A 17,071-nucleotide genomic window follows, 5' to 3' on the forward strand; every position below is an offset into this window, starting at 1 on the left:
AAAAAAAAAAAAAAAAAGCCTCTCTAAAAGCCTCTTTGATTGCAAAAAGCAAAAAGGGAGCCTTTTTGACTGGAAGCAAGCCAAAACAGGAGAGAGGACTAAAAGTCAAGCCACCAGGGATAATGGGATCTGGTGCCCTCTTCTGTCATGCAGGCATACATGCAAATAGAGCACTCATATACCTAAATAAATAAATCTTAAGAAAAGCCACCACAAACAAAAAAACTCAGGGTAGGAATGGAGCTCAGTTGGCAGAGCATGCATCAAGTCCCGAGTTCAATCCCGAACACTACATAAACAGGGTATGTCTTGCATGCTTGTAAACCCAGCACTAGGGAGATAGAGGTAAGAGATAGAAGTTCTGCCTCAGCTACTCAGCAATTTTGAGGCCAGCCTAAGCTACAAGAGACCTCAAAAATAGTGTGAGACATGGTGTCTCATGCCTTTAATCCTACCAACCAGGAGTCAGAGATAAGTAGATCTCTGAGATTGAGGGCAGGATAGTTTAAAAAGTAAGTTCCAGGTCACTTGAAGAAGATAGTGAGACCCTGTCTCAACAACAATAAAACACCCTAAAGCTGGAATGTATCAGTACAGATGTCCACCAAGTAAGAATAGGATGCTGGAACAAAAGAGAATGAGGGACACAAAAAGTTCAAAATGAAGGCTCCCAGAAAGCAGAATAGGAAAAATATAAACACAAGAGGATGACAGAAAGTATGAGGCTAATCTGGAACATATAGTGAGACTGTCAAAAAGAAGAAGAAATCTAGGTGTTGAGTCATGGCATGAATCCCAGCACTGAGGCAAGGGGACACTAGCCTGAACTAGTCTGAGACCTTACTGTAGGAAAAAGTAAGGGAAAAAAAACCAATTACCAAACAAAGGAGGAAGAACATGAAGACAAGACGACAGGAGAGGAAAGTGGAGAGAAGAGAGAAGAGAAAGAAAACAGATGGACAGGACAGATTGACAAGACTACAGAGGGAGACTCTTAGCGAGGTAGGAGAAGCACATGCTTTAAGAGCTGCTGCCTGCTGCCAAAACACTCTGTGACAATGACAATGCAGTGCTGGTGGGAGGAAGACTCTCAGGCAACGCTCTTTTAAAAATTCTGAGATTATGGTTCTCAACCTTTAATTCCTACCAATTATAGATAGTTAAAAAACAATTTCAACATGACAAGGCATCCCATGAGGATCCAAACCAGGCAAAAGAAAGTGAGCCCAAGACAAATTAAGGAGTCGCTAGATGCCACAGAGCAGGAGGAAAAAACCCAAGGAGGTAATACACATAATTTTGTTTATATAAAAAAGCTCCACAGAAGCAGGGAACTATCTGCTCAGTAATCTGTTGTCCTTCCAAAACCAATGGAGAAACAAAAGAGATCCACCAGTGGTGACTAGGGTGCCACCAGTGTGCTAAGGTGGCTTGGTAAGGCAGAGGGAACATTAAGTTAGTTCTTTATGTTCAGATGCTGTGTAGAAACCAATAGCAGTAGTGCTCACTACTCATGTATATAAAGCAAAATATATGACCCCAGTAAGGTTGAGGCAGAGTTCAAGATAATCAATCCTTGGCTATATATAGTGGGTTCAAGGACAGTCTGAACTACATGAGACCATTTCAAAAAGGAAAGCACCCCCACCCCCAAATCCAGAGGAAGACAGAGGAGAAAGGATACGTGCACCCCTATCAAGTACCTACAGTAGCAGACAGAAACCCTGAATAACTGTGTCTAATGGTAAGGACCTCAGCCAAGTTTGACTGCATAGCTGCATGAGTGCCTCATTGTCCATGACTACTGTTATCTAGTGCTGCTTTCTTGCATGTGATCTGCACGGCCCACAGTGGAGTATGCTGAGCATAACCTGCCTTCTCTATGGAACGGCCATGAGAACCACAGTGAACATTTTCTTTCTAACAAGAATCACCAAAGGAAGAAGCAAACACAGAATTAAATGATGAGTTCCAGATTTAAGATATTCAACAATGCAAGCATGTAGATTCACCCTGCTGTTCACACAGGCAGATGTAATAGGTACTTCTGTGTCCTCATAGGGTCCCACCCATGGCTTCTAGAACAGACCCAAACCTAAAGGATCCTCCACAGAGAGAAAAGCCTAGTGGCTACAAGAGCCAATCACCACCAGAGGCTCTGTGTACAGGCCCTGATGGCCTGAAGCCCAGTCAAGTTGCTGTCACCTTCCCTCTACAATCCCACACACAAGCTAAACCTGCTTTTCAGGTTCTTCTGCATTACTCCATTAGCAGGCAGTGAAAACAGACTTCCCAAAGAGCCTGTTGCTAGTTTATTCTGCCTACCAAACCACCAGAGGGAGTGCCACAGGCAAGAGGACCACAACCACTAAGTTAGATGGGGTCAAGAAAGTTCATTCTTTGGGGAAGAGAGGACAATGGTTTAAGTAGCTTCTCCTCTGGCAACCACAACAACCTCTCTATAGGTAGTAGCAGGGCCTTCCTGGTCTCTTAAGGTGATAAAACACAACTGAGTCCACACCTATTCCACAATAATGAATGCAACCTGACTGGTTTAGTAGTTGAACAGGAACCTGAGCAGCAGCCAAGAGATAGCCGGGTGTGTGTGTCAGTCGATCATCCTTCCACAAGACTCAGACAAGGCCAACCTTCTCTAAATCAGACTGTGTTGTAGGTTTGCCATTTTCTTCCAATTATTACCACTATTTTGAAAGAATCCCAGTAGAAAGAGAAGTTTTCTGCTCTGAGCTAAACTAAACAGAATGTTCTGTCCTGAATAGGACTCATACTTACTACCTGAATGAAAAATTGGTGATGTCTTAAGAGTTCCTTTTAGGGGGTTAGAAAGATGGCTCAATGGGTAAGAACACTTGCTGTTTTTGCAAAGGACATCAGTTCCATTCCCAGAACCCACATGACTGCTTATAACTGTCCTTAACTCCATCCAGTTCTAGCAGATGTGAAGCCCTCTTCTGGTCTCTGCAGGAACTCCATGCAGGGACAACACTAAAACACTGGAGCCTGAGCTACAGGAGATCCTGCCTCAAAAATAAAGTTTAGCCACATCCATCAAGTGTATATTCTCAGTTATCACATTTGAGGAAATTTACCAAATCTAAAATTTTTCTTAAAGAACTTGAACACAGTATAGAACACTTTCTAACTAAAATTTTTAGTAAAGAGTACCAGTGTTCAAAAATCAAATACAAGAAAGCCTGCAACTTAAAAAGGGCTATAGTGTCATGTGTAACATGACCACATGTTGACCTCTGCACACACTGCTTTTTGTACATCAACAGAGACTGAGTATGTCTGCTCCTGAAGCCTCAGGCCTTCACATGCCCCTCAGCTGAACATTCCAGGCTTCTAGGTATGTTCATGCAATCCAAGTACTGCTCTACATTTTGTCATTATGAGCCGGGCAGTGGTGGTGCACATGCACGCCTTTAATCCCAGCACTTGGGAAGCAGAGGCAGGTGGATTTCTGAGTTCGAGGCCAGCCTGGTCTACAGAGTGAGTTCCAGGACAGCCAGGGCCACACAGAGAAACCCTGTCTCGAAAAACCAAAAAAAAAAAAAAAGTAAAATTGAATGTGCTGATACTAAGAAAGGCAAGCACCCTTGTAAGGGCAAAACCATGACTCAATCAACAGTTCCAGGATAAGAGCTAAAACACATGCCTGCTCTGCACACTGCCTCCTCAAAGCTTCTTCAGGGCAGGGGAAACCCACCAGGTCTGATTTGTAGGTAGGATGATGAGTGAAACTGAAGTTAGAGCATTCTTTGCAAACTTAAGGTGAACCCCCACCCCTTCCAAATCAGCGTGTATACCCTTACTCAAGTAAAAGTCTCTGAGCTAAATTTTTGAACTATAGTAACTACAATGCTGAACCTTATCTTTATATTGCTTCTCTATTTTTAATCATCACCATTTCTTAACTATCCTCAAAAATGTCAAACACATTCACAGCCATATTAACTCTATACATCAGCAGCTCTAAGCAAATAACTGAGCTACCATATGGCCTGTAACTAGAGCTATAATAAGGAATTCATGAAACATAATTTTTGAGACTTCTAAAGGCTCCAATGGGGAAACATCTTGCTACATTGTGTAAATCTTCTTGGAGAAGATACCTACTGCTCTGTGTCTTGTTTTCTTCTCAGTAACAGAATCTGGACTTGTAACTGGAGTTAGGGCTTCCAGAATAAGATGCACATTCTGGAGTTTCCTGCAGCAGTGCATGCCTGCAGTACCTACCTAGGAGCCACAGAACCACACCCAAACACAGTAGTTCTCAACCTGTGGGTCTCAACCACTTTAGGGGGTCATGTATCAGGAATCCTGCCATTCATGATAGTAACAAAATTACAGTTATGAAGTAGCAATAATTTTATGGTTGGGTGTCAACATGAGGAACAGGAATAAAAGGTCAAAGCAATAGGTGAGAAACACTGCCCTAACATATACTGCTACCATATTTCTACTTTGACAGGAAGTACAGATAGCCTCTACTTATCTCACTGGAAAACCTCCAAAACTACAGATACAGAATTGGAAATAGCAGCAAAGCAATTAGGTTTGCTCCCCCAAACCATAGACAAAACAAAGCAAGAAACATAAACAGGCATCAACCCAGAAACACATCAAAATAGAAGCACAGTATGACAACACAACCATCCTGAAATCAGGGGACAAGGCTCAGCTTGGCCCTCCCTAGTTACCCTGTAGCCACTTGTTCTACCTTAGCCCACTTGACATGACCACATGACTGCCAGCCTAGGATAAGTCTGATGCTTCTACGAAGTCTCTATCCTGACTCATTGAAAGGGCCAGGTCAGCTTTATCGCCCAAACTCTTTACTCCTTTCTTGAGCACAAAGATAAAGCATGCAACTTGTATATAGGAGACAATTCCAGCTGGCTATAAACAGATGCAACTTATTTTGGTCACAGAATGGAATTGAGGAGAAATGACCTAAGATTATATTCTGATCTCCCATCTTCAGATCCACGTCCATGTTTGCTAACATGCACGTTCTCAGACCACTGAGGGCTCCTGCTGAACCTCCAAGTGGCTGTGGTTTCTCAATGGCCACCCCTGCTCCACTGGTCTTTACTGAGGGCAGAGTATACACAAAGCCAAGTCAAGTATCACATATCCACATATACCACCACCATCCCTGGGCTCAGGAGAAGTAGGAGGACCCAGAAGAGCATTAATTTCTGTTGAAAGGCAAATCAAAGTAATACAGCTTTGCCAGATTACCTCTTTATGAGCTTCCCCCATGCCCAGAAAACAACACACACACACACACACACACCCAACACCCGTGAGACCAACAGATCTGGACCTGGCATCCCAGAGGCCCTTTTCACACTGAAGAAAAAGGGAACTGGAACAACCAACAAACAGCTCGTTCATGGTGCTTTCATAAAATAAGCTCTTCCTCAAACTAGCTACAATTAGCAGGGCACTCTTCTACCAAAACTCAGCGCTAATGTTGCATCCAGCCATACTTTGGACTGAGTCAGCCACTAGAGTACTTAATGAGCTTTCCCTATCACCAGGGCTTAGATCTGTAATCATAGCACTACAGAGGCTGAGGCAGGATTGCCCTGAGTTCAGGGCCAGTCTGAGCTATAGTTTGAGACTATCTCATGACAACAAAAACAAGAAGCTAGAGATGGCTCAGCTGTTAAGTACTGATCTTACAGAGGGATAGAGTTCAATTCCTTACATAAGGTTGCTTATAATGGTCTGCAATACAACTCCAGAAAGATGTGACACATCACTGTCTTCTTGAACATCGAAAGACACACACACACACACACAATTTAAAAAAATATTAATACATCATTTTAAATTAAAAAACAAAACCCAGCTGGGCGGTGGTGGCGCACACCTTTAATCCCAGCACTTGGGTGGCAGAGGCAGGCAGATTCTACAGAGTGAGTTCCAGGACAGCCAGGGCTACACAGAGAAACCCTGTCTTGAAAAAACCAAAAAATAAAATAAAATAAAAAACCCTTATCTCTACCTTTGGGAACTTTCATTCTGAGGGTAGGAAGTGCCCTGCCTTTCTTTTGAAAAACTTGTTCTTCAGGAAGAAACAGGAGTAAAGTGTACAGGAAGGCTTGAGCCGTCACGAGGCTCCCTTCAGCTTTGGTCCTGCCCCACCCTGCTGGAGTGAGGCAAACACACAGAAGGACAAAGACCAAATCCCCAAGTCTGCTGTCCTTGCTGAGCCTGGCACTGCTAGCCACACACCACACACTATTTCCCCTACCATCCCAATGTCAGAAAAGCTTCTCTAAAACACTATAAAAGCTTTTTTCTCTAACTTAGGTGACTGCCACACAGTACATTCTCTAGCAATTGCCTCTATTCTCTGAGTAAGGCTCCTCCATGTTTCCATATTCAGCTTTTCCATCAAAATCTCCCTTCTTCCCAAATTTCCAACCAGTTCTTCAGACTCAAACCACAGAGACTTGCTGCCTCCACTTCCCACTACGCTACAACAAGCAAACTAATCAGGTGCAAAGTGGCACAAGTAATGTTAGGACCCTCACATATAGTAGCTATGAGAACTGTCCGGTATCCACCATACCCTCAAATCCACTAAGTCTACCACCTGGAAAAAAAAGCCAACAACAGACAACCTGACATTTGCACAAGATTGAAGATGCCTATGAGTCCACCCCAATAATGACATCAAAGGGACGTAACTTCTATCAATATTCTGCTTTATTGCTGGCCCAGTCATTCCCCTACAGAGGACAAGGTGGGCTGTCTCGCTACTGAAGCACTAAATGCCAACCACAGCAACCTCAAGTGTTGCCAGGGTTACACTCAAGGGCATCCCACCTCAAAGAAGTAATTTTTTTCCCTGAAAAATGTTAATTTTTGTTACAGTGCTGAAGAGAACCAAATGCTCTATCCTTGACTTACAAGATAAAGTTGGGTTCCTGGAAGACCTGAAACATCTGTTAACATTATGCCAAAGAAAAGCTTTATCTTTTTGTGATCAAGCTTAGGCTATCACAGAGGGATTTTCCACCTGCATGAAAACCACACAAGTGGCTAAGTGCCAGACTTACTACCTCCCTACCTGATAGAGCCAAAAGGGTTCCCACAGATTTCAAAAATACCCTGAGAACTACAAAGCTGCTTCCAGGACCAGGACACCCTCTCTCTAGTCCTACCCTCCCATACAGCTCCTGGAAGGTTTCCAAACTCAAGAGTACACTTACCCAGCTCAGAGCCCTCCTGTCAATTGTCCTGGGCTACTGAGAGGCCTCTGGCTCCTCCCTCAAACTTGCCAATCTTTTTCTATCATATCTCTGCAAAAATATCACCTTAGAGGTGACATTTCTGCCTCCTTGGATAGGTAACACCCATACATGTTGTTTTAAAGAAGGGGGAGGGGTTGGATCTCTCATTGACCCTGGAGCTCACTAATTCTGCTGGAATGGCTTACTCAGAAAGTCCCAGCAATCCTCCTGTCTCTGCCTTCCTCGTGATGGGATCAGAAGGTCTGTGTGTGAAGGAGGGATTTAACTCTGGTCCTCATGCTTGTGCAGCAAGTATTTTACTCACTGAGCCAACTCCTTAGCTATTCTCTTTTAAGACACACATTCACTGCAGTATAAATTACATATATTTAGCCAGGTATGAGATTCAGAGGCTGTCAGATCTCTGTGAGTTCAAGGTCAGCCTAGTCTATATTGTCTAGGATGGTTAAGATGAACACTCCAACACCATGCATGGACAAGTAGCTTCATGCCCAATGCTAAGTAAAGCTACCACTTCCATCATCTTCCACTAGGCCCCTTACAGGTACTCCTTATGAGAGGCAAAAGCAATGTTGTTTTTAAAAACTAAAAGTTTAAAAGTTAAAAAAAAAAATTAAAAGGCCTGTGGGATATTTAAAACACACACACACACACACACACACACACACACACACACACACACACCCTGTGGAGAGGCTAATCTTAATGACTTTCAGGAAAAATCTACAGGGCCAACAACATGGAATATTGCGCTGTTTTAAATTATGTGTAAGTTGTGCTTCTGTGTAAACATTTCTACATCTATAACTTCTAGAGACTTGGGGGATGGAGAGAGGCAGTGCACAGACCTGGGAACTAAAGGTAAATGATGGTACAGAGGAAGCAAGGTATGCATCAAATTTAGTCCAAAACTGGCAGCTCTAAACACACATTTCAGTTAATCATCCTCTATGTCCAAAGTCTGATACGACTTGACATAAGAGAAATGTTAAAAGCTGAAAATAATGCCAAGCAAAACTTCACCACCAAAGTCACTAGAAGATGGGAGTATGCAAATATAACCGTCTGGATTCCAACAAGGAAGAAGTGCATTCTTATCTACTGAAGAACAGGAAGCGTCAGAGACCACCCAACACTTCAGGCCACCCAGACCTGCCTTCACTCTCACTCTTCAGCAGTGAGTCTCATTAAATCTAGAAACACCTTTCTTGGCCGCATGCACCTAATCTATACCAACAGAATTAAACAAAACAAAACAAAAAACTTGTTAGAGGACATCTAGAGAATCTAGGCCACAAACATTCCTGTTTCAGTATATGATACTGCAAAAATATTTTGACAACTGATTCTGACAAAAAACAAGAACCTTTTGGAAAGAACTCTGGTTAAAGCATCCCTTTAACAGATATACTTACCTTTATAAATACTAATTGATTCTCACATCCTCAGATATGGGAAGCTGTTGGCCACCTGAATTTAACTGCCCCCAACTGTTGTCTGTAAATGAAACCTGCCTAGCATGGTGGCACACAGCTGTAATCCCAGCAAACTGTAATCTCCAGAGGTGAGGCAGGAGCATCAAGTTTAGGGAAAATCTGTACTACACAGTGAAATCCTTCCTGATGAACAGCACCAATAAAATATTGGCCTGCCTTCCTATTTTCTGTCAATTCAGCTCTTACCACTTAAAACTTTCCCTATTAACAGGGCCTGCAGAGAGTGCCACTGTTCCTAGTCTACTGGCTGCTTGATGGGCTACCACTATGAGTAAAAATTCAGGACACAGGATCAGATAAGAGTTCGCAGAAGCTGGGTTCTCATCAGTCTCCCCACTATCTGTAGGACAGGGTGGTGGAACTCAGGTGAAAGGTCCCCCTGGAAATAAAGAAAGAGTGCATGTACCTACACTAACAAGTTCCCCATATAATCAGGTCACTTGACCCACCAGAGAGGGCTGAGTTACCTTTCAGAACACTGACAAACTGCACAAGCTATTATCTGTAATCTTGTATCACAATCAATACTGGACAGACCTTGGTGTGTAATGAGGAATCCCAATGTACACACACTCCCACCCCCAACTATCTTTAACTTTTCAGTAGGCAGTGTCAAATCTTCAATAGTAGATACAGCATACACACAAAAAGATGCTATTGCTTGTCAGATCTCAAGTCAAAGAAATTTTCATTTTTCTCTCATCACCATCTCTGACAATTTCATGAATTTCATAAAAGGTCAAAGGGATTCAAGAAAGCCAAGAGGGAAGAAAGACCATTAATGGCATAGCAACCTAGAGCAAGCTGGGCCTGATGGGCTCTTCAGTGCAAATGACACAGCCCTTGTGATTAAGCAGAGATGGTGGCTTTCTTATGTCTTTAATTCCAACACTTCAGGCAGACTTCTGAGTTTGAGGCTAGCCTGGTCTCCAGAGGGAGTTCCAGGACAGCCAGGACTACACAGAAAAATTTAATTCTAGGAATCTGAAAAAAACATTGACCCAACAATTTCAAACCATTGTGACAAGCTATTGCATGAACTTGCACAACAAGTTTTTTCTCTTGGTTAGGCTGCCTGACACTGGGTTGCCACAGCAACTGCTGGTCTAATTTACCTTTACATTAAAAAAAAAGGGGGAGAGGGGGTAGTATTTTGAAGCCTGTCTGGTCCTGAGCAGAGGAAGCAGCCTAGCGCAGTAAAGATTCTGAACATCCATTCTACAAGGTGCAAGAGGCATAGTGGACATCCTAGCTGCATGGTTTACAATCAGAACTGTGTGTGAGGGGCACAGAACTAGTTATTGCTACTTTCCTTTCAGGATGAGTAGACTAAGTATGAGTCAGCTGTTATTCACACTGTCTTAAACCTTGTGTGCAGTGCTAGAGATCCAAACCAAGACCTCACGAAGCACTCTACCATCTAGCTCCTAAACCTTTTTGAAGTTGCAATTCTGTACACCTGCCTCACAAGCAAGAGAACAATGTGGTGATTCAGTGACTCGGATGCATTTTCAAATCTAAGGATAAGTGATAGACATTCCAATAAGAGAAACCTTTATGCCACGAAAATAATGTAGCTCTAACGTAGTTCACACATCTGTGATTGGCCCTTATACCACACAACTCTGGAGAAACAGAGAAACCAGGTAGTAATACTGTGCATCAAATCTCATAGTCTAAGCTATTTCTGATAGCGCTGCTAGAAGCTCAAAGGTGAGGACATTATAGTCACCCATGTCAGACACTGTAGATACCGGTTGAGACAGAGGAGAGACATGAGGCCAGCAAACTAAGCACCATGGCACCTCACTAGTCTCCTGACAGACACGGCAGAAAACACCAGAATCAGCCTGCAGGAAAAACTGCTGACCACTGGTTGTGAAACAAGAACTACAACAGACAACTCCAACATGGCTTGTGGCATCTAACCACTGGGCTTTCCAATGACTTCTGGGACCAAAGAGCAGCTGACCCTTTCCTGACAAAGCAGCCACTTGCTGTTTGAATGGAATTCCTTCTTGATGTGAGCAGACTCCGTAGCATTTAGCATTTGTTCTATGTAGCTAGACCACATAACATATGTAGCTAGCTAGCTACATTACAATCTGACATGGCATGGCCACCCTCCATGGGCAGCCAGAATTGTGGACTGGGTCTGGCCTCTGTACCTGCATACTGCTCAGCGGCTGGGAGCAGGTTATTCCATGGGCAGGTTAAAGACTCTCCAATTCAGAATGGCCTTTCTAATCCACCCAAAAGTGCATAAAGGGGGGGAGTCTGCCAAGAGGCGAAACAAGGCTCAAACCCCTCCAGAGGCCACCGCGCTCTAGAGTGCAGACCCCAGTGCAGATCTCAGCGAGGATATATGGGGCCCAAATCACGGCTAATTGGGGATCACAGTGGGTATTCTGGGATCCCCGGAGATCCGCATATGCGCGTGTTAAATCCCAGCACCCGGTTCATCGGTTCGGAGCCCCTATCCGACAACTGTCCCTTTCCCTTCCCCCTTCCTACAACTTCGGTCCTCCAGGCCAACAGGAACCGGACTCGAGAGACAGAAGAGGAAGACCTCGACACCCCAGTGACCTTGACGCCGTCTCAGGGCCACCCGAGCCTCAGTTTCCCCTGGCCCAAGGTTTATGCCGTATCTGAAGCTGCCCGCTAGCCTTTAAGAAGGAAAACCCCGTGACCCCCGAGCCCTGCTCCCCGCTCCCGGGCTCCCGGGCCGTGGAGCCTAGGAGAGGCGCAGAGAGGAACAGCAGGAAACCTGGCTTCCTGGAGAAGAGCCGGCGTCCTGGCCGGACTTCCGGGCTGCGGCCCGCGGCGGGCGGCCAGGCGTAAGGGCCGCGGAGTGGGGGAGGGCCAAGCGGCCGTGGGCGACGCGGGACTTGGGGGCGCCCTGATCCTCTGTCCGGCCTGCCACCAAGCCCACGGAGCACAGACCTCAGGCCGCCCGACCAGACTCGGTCCTTAAGAGCCACAGCCGAGCGCCCCTTGACTCCCACGATGACCAGCCCGTGGCCTCCCCAGTTTCGGCCTCAGCGCTCCCCGCATCTCACCTCCGCGGCGGCTGCTACCAGCCAGGCGTTGGTTTCGCTCCCACAAGATGGCGGCGCTGACGGCAGCCACGTCAGCGCCTGCCGCGGGGCACGCTGGGGGAAGAGGGCGGGCACCCAGGAGGCCCCGCCCCTACACGGATAGCGCTTGCGCGTCTGCACTCAGGAGCCTTCACGGGGCGGAGCCGAAGTCGCTCAGTTTCCGGATCGGGTCCCGGGCTAGCACACTGGCTCCCGGAGACTAGAATGAGCAAGGGTGTGGTGTATGGATTTCCGTGTCCGCCGGCGCGTGCGCACGCGCGCCTTCCTGCGGAATTCCAGCCCATTCCGCGGATGCGGGGGTTGAGGCCAGTAAGCATTCTAGAGCGCCAAGGTCAGAGTGGGAAGGTCGTGTCAGCCCTAGGGGGTGTGATGCCCTTCTCAGAGTACCCCAGGGTCTCTGATATTCCAGCTGGGCCAGGGCATTGAAGAGAATGAGGTGACTGACAGATGGCCAAAGTGGGAAGAGGCGCAGGCCAAATGTCAGTCAAGCACCGTGTCTCTACACTGGTCTTGGACCTGTGTGCACGCTCAGAGCTGACTGAGAGGACCAGAGACCCGAGTGGGCATAGCACTGCCTGAGAGGCAGTGATGGGGCCTCCTTCAGAGTGCAGGTGAGAAGGAGGAATCCGTTAACTCTCCCCGTCTATGTAGGAATCAGGCCCAGGCTCTGTCCTCCTATCCAGTTCTTCCACCCCATTTGCTGTTGGGAGGACCCCCACAGGCAGGAGATGTTGAGGGACCCGGGAGATTCTTTTGCGCCTAGAGCCCTATCTACTGAGTTGGCTGGAGAGTTCTGTTACCTCGGCCTACTTCAGGCACTGTTGTGTCCAGGCACAGAGTGCAAGGCATCCTCACTGTGTTTGGGGGTTGAGACCTCCAGAGCTTTCTCCCCAGAGTTGTGGGTGCTAAACCTGCCAGGATTCTATGCAATAGTCACCTTCTTGATCCTAATACATCCCTTTCCATCGATCAGGCATCCCTTTTCTTTTTAAAAAAAAGATTTATTTATTTTATGCATATGAGTACACACTATAGCTGTACAGATGGTTGTGAGCCTTCATCTGGTTGTTGGGAATTGAATTTAGGACCTCTGCTCGCTCTGGTCAACCCCGTTTGCTCTGGTCAGCCCCGCGCTCTCACACCCCACTCACTTGGTCCTTGTTCCCTCCAGCCCAAAGATTTATTTATTATTATAAATAAATACACTGTAGCTGTCTTCAGACGCACCAGAAGAGGGCGTCTGATCTCATTACGGTTGGTTGTGAGCCACCATGTGGCTGCTGGGATTTGAACTCAGGACCTTCAGAAGAGCAGTCAGCTCTTACCCGCTGAGCCATCTCACTAGCCCAGGGCTCCATTTTCAAATACTGCTTCTGTAAACGTCTATGGGGGTACCTGCCTGTTCTCTCCCATCCTCAACACACAGCAAGTGTTTATGCAAAGCCTTGGGTGGTGCTGCCCACTACACACCCTGGAGAAATGGCAGGACATATCCAAAGGCCTATAATGCCAGCCATGCCACAAGCCTGTCTTAGCCTTACAGATAAGGAGACAAAGAGATGGGGTATCCAGAAAAACCACAGGTTAATAATCAAGAACCAAACTCCCTTTCTGTACCTAAAAAGGCAAAATTATGAAAAAATAGAGACAAGGTGGTAGTCATTCTGTTTATCATAATGTGACTGCTGTACAAACTACTGCTCAAAATGGCAGTCTGTACCCCAGGAATAATTATTTGTGTCAGTTAAAGTTTTAAACAGCCATTGTAGATATTTAATATCCACATGTGTAATGGATGATACATTTGAAGTGGACCCTACTACTAAAACCGAGACAGGCTCGTCCCACCTCCCCAGGTCAGTTAAAGCTCCAGTGAAATTTTCATATTGCACATGAACTTTGAATGTTAAATTGTATATTCATTTAACTATATAGAGTTTTTCAAGATTTACTTATTTTGTCTATGTATGTGAGTGCCTACATATACCATATGGGTGCCTGGTGCCCAAAGAGGCCAGAAAATCCATTGGAACTGCAGCTACAGATGTTTATGAGTTACTATGCAGGTTCTGGGAACCGAGCCCAAGAGCAGCAAGTGGAGTTAGCCACAGAACCATCACTCCATCCCCAAGTGTGTACTAAAAGGGAAGTTGGACAACTGATCTGAAGAAACGGTTCATACTGCTCTCACAGAGGACCCAAGTTCTGTTCCTAGCTCCCAACTGCCCGTAACTCCAGCTTCAGGGAATCTGACGCTTCCGGCCTCTGCAAGCACCTGCATAAACACATACACATACTTAAAAAAAGAATCTTAAAATTTTAAAAGTATTTATTTTTTTTAAAACTTTTAAAAGAAATAGAAAACCAAAGAAACATTATTTTGGGGGGAGGAATTTAGCAAACTGAAAAAAAATAGGGAGAGACAAGATGGGGTTTGTGTAAGATACAGTTTTAAAAATGACAAAACAGATTGCTGGGTGCCTACTCCCAAGTGAAGAAACGTACTTCCTTCTTTCATCTGTGCTTCTGCTTTGAGCCCTGCCCCAGTGGGTTGGGGGGGGGGCTTGCAGACATATGTGTGAGAGCCCTGAGTGGGCATGTCTAGGAACAGATCCTACCAGGAAATATCAATTGCTTGGGTAAACTGAGGCTAACTGTTCCATAAGGTTACTTACAGACCAGGAGTCCCTCTTCCTATCTGTCTCTGGATGGATCAGCTCTGGCCAGGAGGGGGCGAGGTGAGCTGACTGAAAGAAGGTGTTCATGTGGCAGTCCAGGATCCTTCAGCTACCTGTCCTAGGAAGCTTGGAATGCTGATGGCCTCGAATGTCCCCTTCAGCTGATCTTATGCTAGGCACTTCTCTTTAGACTATCCTACTGCCAAGGACCTAGATCCCCATGGATCCCCAGGGGACTGGCCTCAGGGTTCTGCTAGCTGCTAAAGAGACAGATGGACACAGTAAGACCAGAGACAGGAGGCAAGACTCAGTGAGAGGCGAAAGGAAGGGTGTGCCTTGAAGACCCATCCTGACAGCAGTTTTTGCAGTTTCTGTGAGACGGATGGCATCCATGCCAGGCTACTAATGCTTAGAGATGAAAAAGAGATGTATACATATATGTGTGTATATATCACGTGTATACATACATACATACGCACACGTGTATCACACACACCTGAGGTGAAGCCCACTGAAGTTGGATCTCCACACCTCTTTCCCTGACCCCTCAGGGCTCAGGTGCTCTGGGGCTTTTACAGACTACAGTGGTCTCTGAGATTCCTATGCCAGCCAGAGCTCAACACTGCACCAGACCACCTACCACCTAGCCTGTCAGGTGTCGGGGTGAAGGTTTTGTACCCTGAGCCGACTGGAATACAGCTCTGTAGGATTCCCTGATCTCCTCTCCCTGCTCTCAAGCTCTTGGGAGCCTTTTCTTTTTAAAGTTTAAGTATTCTTTTTTGTTGTTGTTGTTGTTTGTTTTTCTGAGACAGGGTTTCTCTGTGTAGCCCTGGCTGTCCTGGAACTCACTCTGTAGACCAGGCTGGCCTCGCACTCAGAAATCCACCTGCCTCTGCCTCCCAAGTGCTGGGATTATAGGCGTGCGCCACCACCGCCCGCTTAAGTATTCTTTTAAATACTTTTAAAAATTAATTTTTATTTATAAAAATTAATCTTTAATTAATTAATTAAATTAATTTTTATTTATATGAGTGTACATTGTAGCTGTCTCCAGACATACCAGAAGGGGGTGTCAGATCTCATTACAGATGGTTGTGAGCCACCATGTGGTTGCTGGGGATTGAACTTAAAACCTCTGGAAGAGCAGTCAGTGCTCTTAACCACTGAGCCACCTCTCCAGGCCCTCTTAGGGGCCTTTTCCAACGGGAGTTTCTGAGCAGGCTAGCTGGCTGAAAACATAACTTCACAGTGCCCCTCAGGACAACCTGTGCAGCACTGAGCCTCATTTGAACTCCACTTGGCATTTTGTCTTCTGTTCGACATGCTCATACAATCAAAACTCTGGACCTTTAGTACCTGGTTACAGGTGGAACTTTACAGCTTTAATGAATTCCCCAGAGGGAGAGCTACAGTGAGAGCCCTGCCCTTCTCTAATTCCTGTCCCACTCCCTTTTCCAGCCCTTGAAGACTGAAAAAAAAATTTTTTTTCCTGTTTTTTTTTTAGAACACAATTCCTAAAATCCTAGGAATCTGGTAGTGATGTGTAGCCCTCATGCTGATAAGCCCTCTCTGCTGGCCAGCAGCCGCCTAGATAGCTACCAGGTGGGGCTGGTCACTGCAAGACCAGAGCTGGATCAGAGGGTAGGGACCCTCATCAGCCTTATCTCAGCCCTCAAAGAAGGGCTGGAGGTTGAGTTGGATCTCAGTGATTTAATCAGTCATCCCCATGTAACTAAGTGTCCATAAAACCCCTAGAGATGGATGGGTTTGGAGAGTCCCAGGAACTGAACATGTGGAGGGTCCTGGGGGGACAGTGGCCAGGGAAGGTATGGAAACCTTTCTCATACCTGACCTCTTATACATATCACTTCATCTGTATTCTTGATAATTATTCTCATGATTAACCAGCCAACACAAGTTCTGCAAGCAAATTAGTACAACCCAAGGAAGTGTCTAGGAACTCTCATTTATTTGTTCGCTTGGTTAATTTGTTGATTTTTTTTCTTTTTTTTTTTAGTGTGTAGTCTTGGCCTTCCTGGAACTCATTCTGTAGACCAGGCTAGCCTCCAACTCAGAGATCTGCCTGCCTCTGCCTCCTGAGTGCTGATATTAAAGGTGTGCACCACCACTGCCTGTCAGAACACGGGGTTTATACTGGTTAGCAGAAGGAAAGATGATACACCCTGGGGCCTACTTCAGCACCAAAGTGGGGACATCTTAGAGACTGATTCCTCCTCCCCCAATTCTGGGATCTGATGCTCCTGATAGACAACCTCAAGGCTGAACTAAGTCAGAAGGAACAAGCTGCTTTCTGGTGAGCAACAGTCCCCACACCTTTTGGGATCCCAGAAGCCTCCTGTTCTGACTGTGACATGAGACGACAGGAGAAACTGAGTTTGTTTTTTCTGTCCAAGATCCGTCAGATCCTGGAACTGGCCTGTTCCAGGACAGCTGTGAAGGAACGGCTTCCTGCTCACTCTCCCTTGCCACAAGGGGGTAGCCCT

The 17,071-nt window shown here is 45.8% G+C and overlaps 1 protein-coding gene across 2 annotated transcripts in view; it reads right to left on the reverse strand.

Annotated features, from left to right (window-relative positions):
* The window catches only part of Arf1 (ADP ribosylation factor 1), a 17,099-nt gene extending 5,135 nt beyond the window's left edge, over window positions 1-11,964 (reverse strand). Inside the window, exon 1 of one of the 2 annotated variants that reach the window (XM_031354256.1) lies at window positions 11,851-11,964. The gene's annotated coding sequence lies outside the window, so the exon portion shown is untranslated. Of the gene's footprint in view, window positions 1-11,734; window positions 11,757-11,850 lie in introns of those variants that run through there. The other variant, XM_031354257.1, reaches the window with a different exon arrangement.
* Window positions 11,965-17,071: the final 5,107 nt, after the last annotated feature.

This window comes from Mastomys coucha, unplaced genomic scaffold (assembly GCF_008632895.1).
Source record: "Mastomys coucha isolate ucsf_1 unplaced genomic scaffold, UCSF_Mcou_1 pScaffold5, whole genome shotgun sequence".
NCBI classification, from domain to species: domain Eukaryota; kingdom Metazoa; phylum Chordata; class Mammalia; order Rodentia; family Muridae; genus Mastomys; species Mastomys coucha.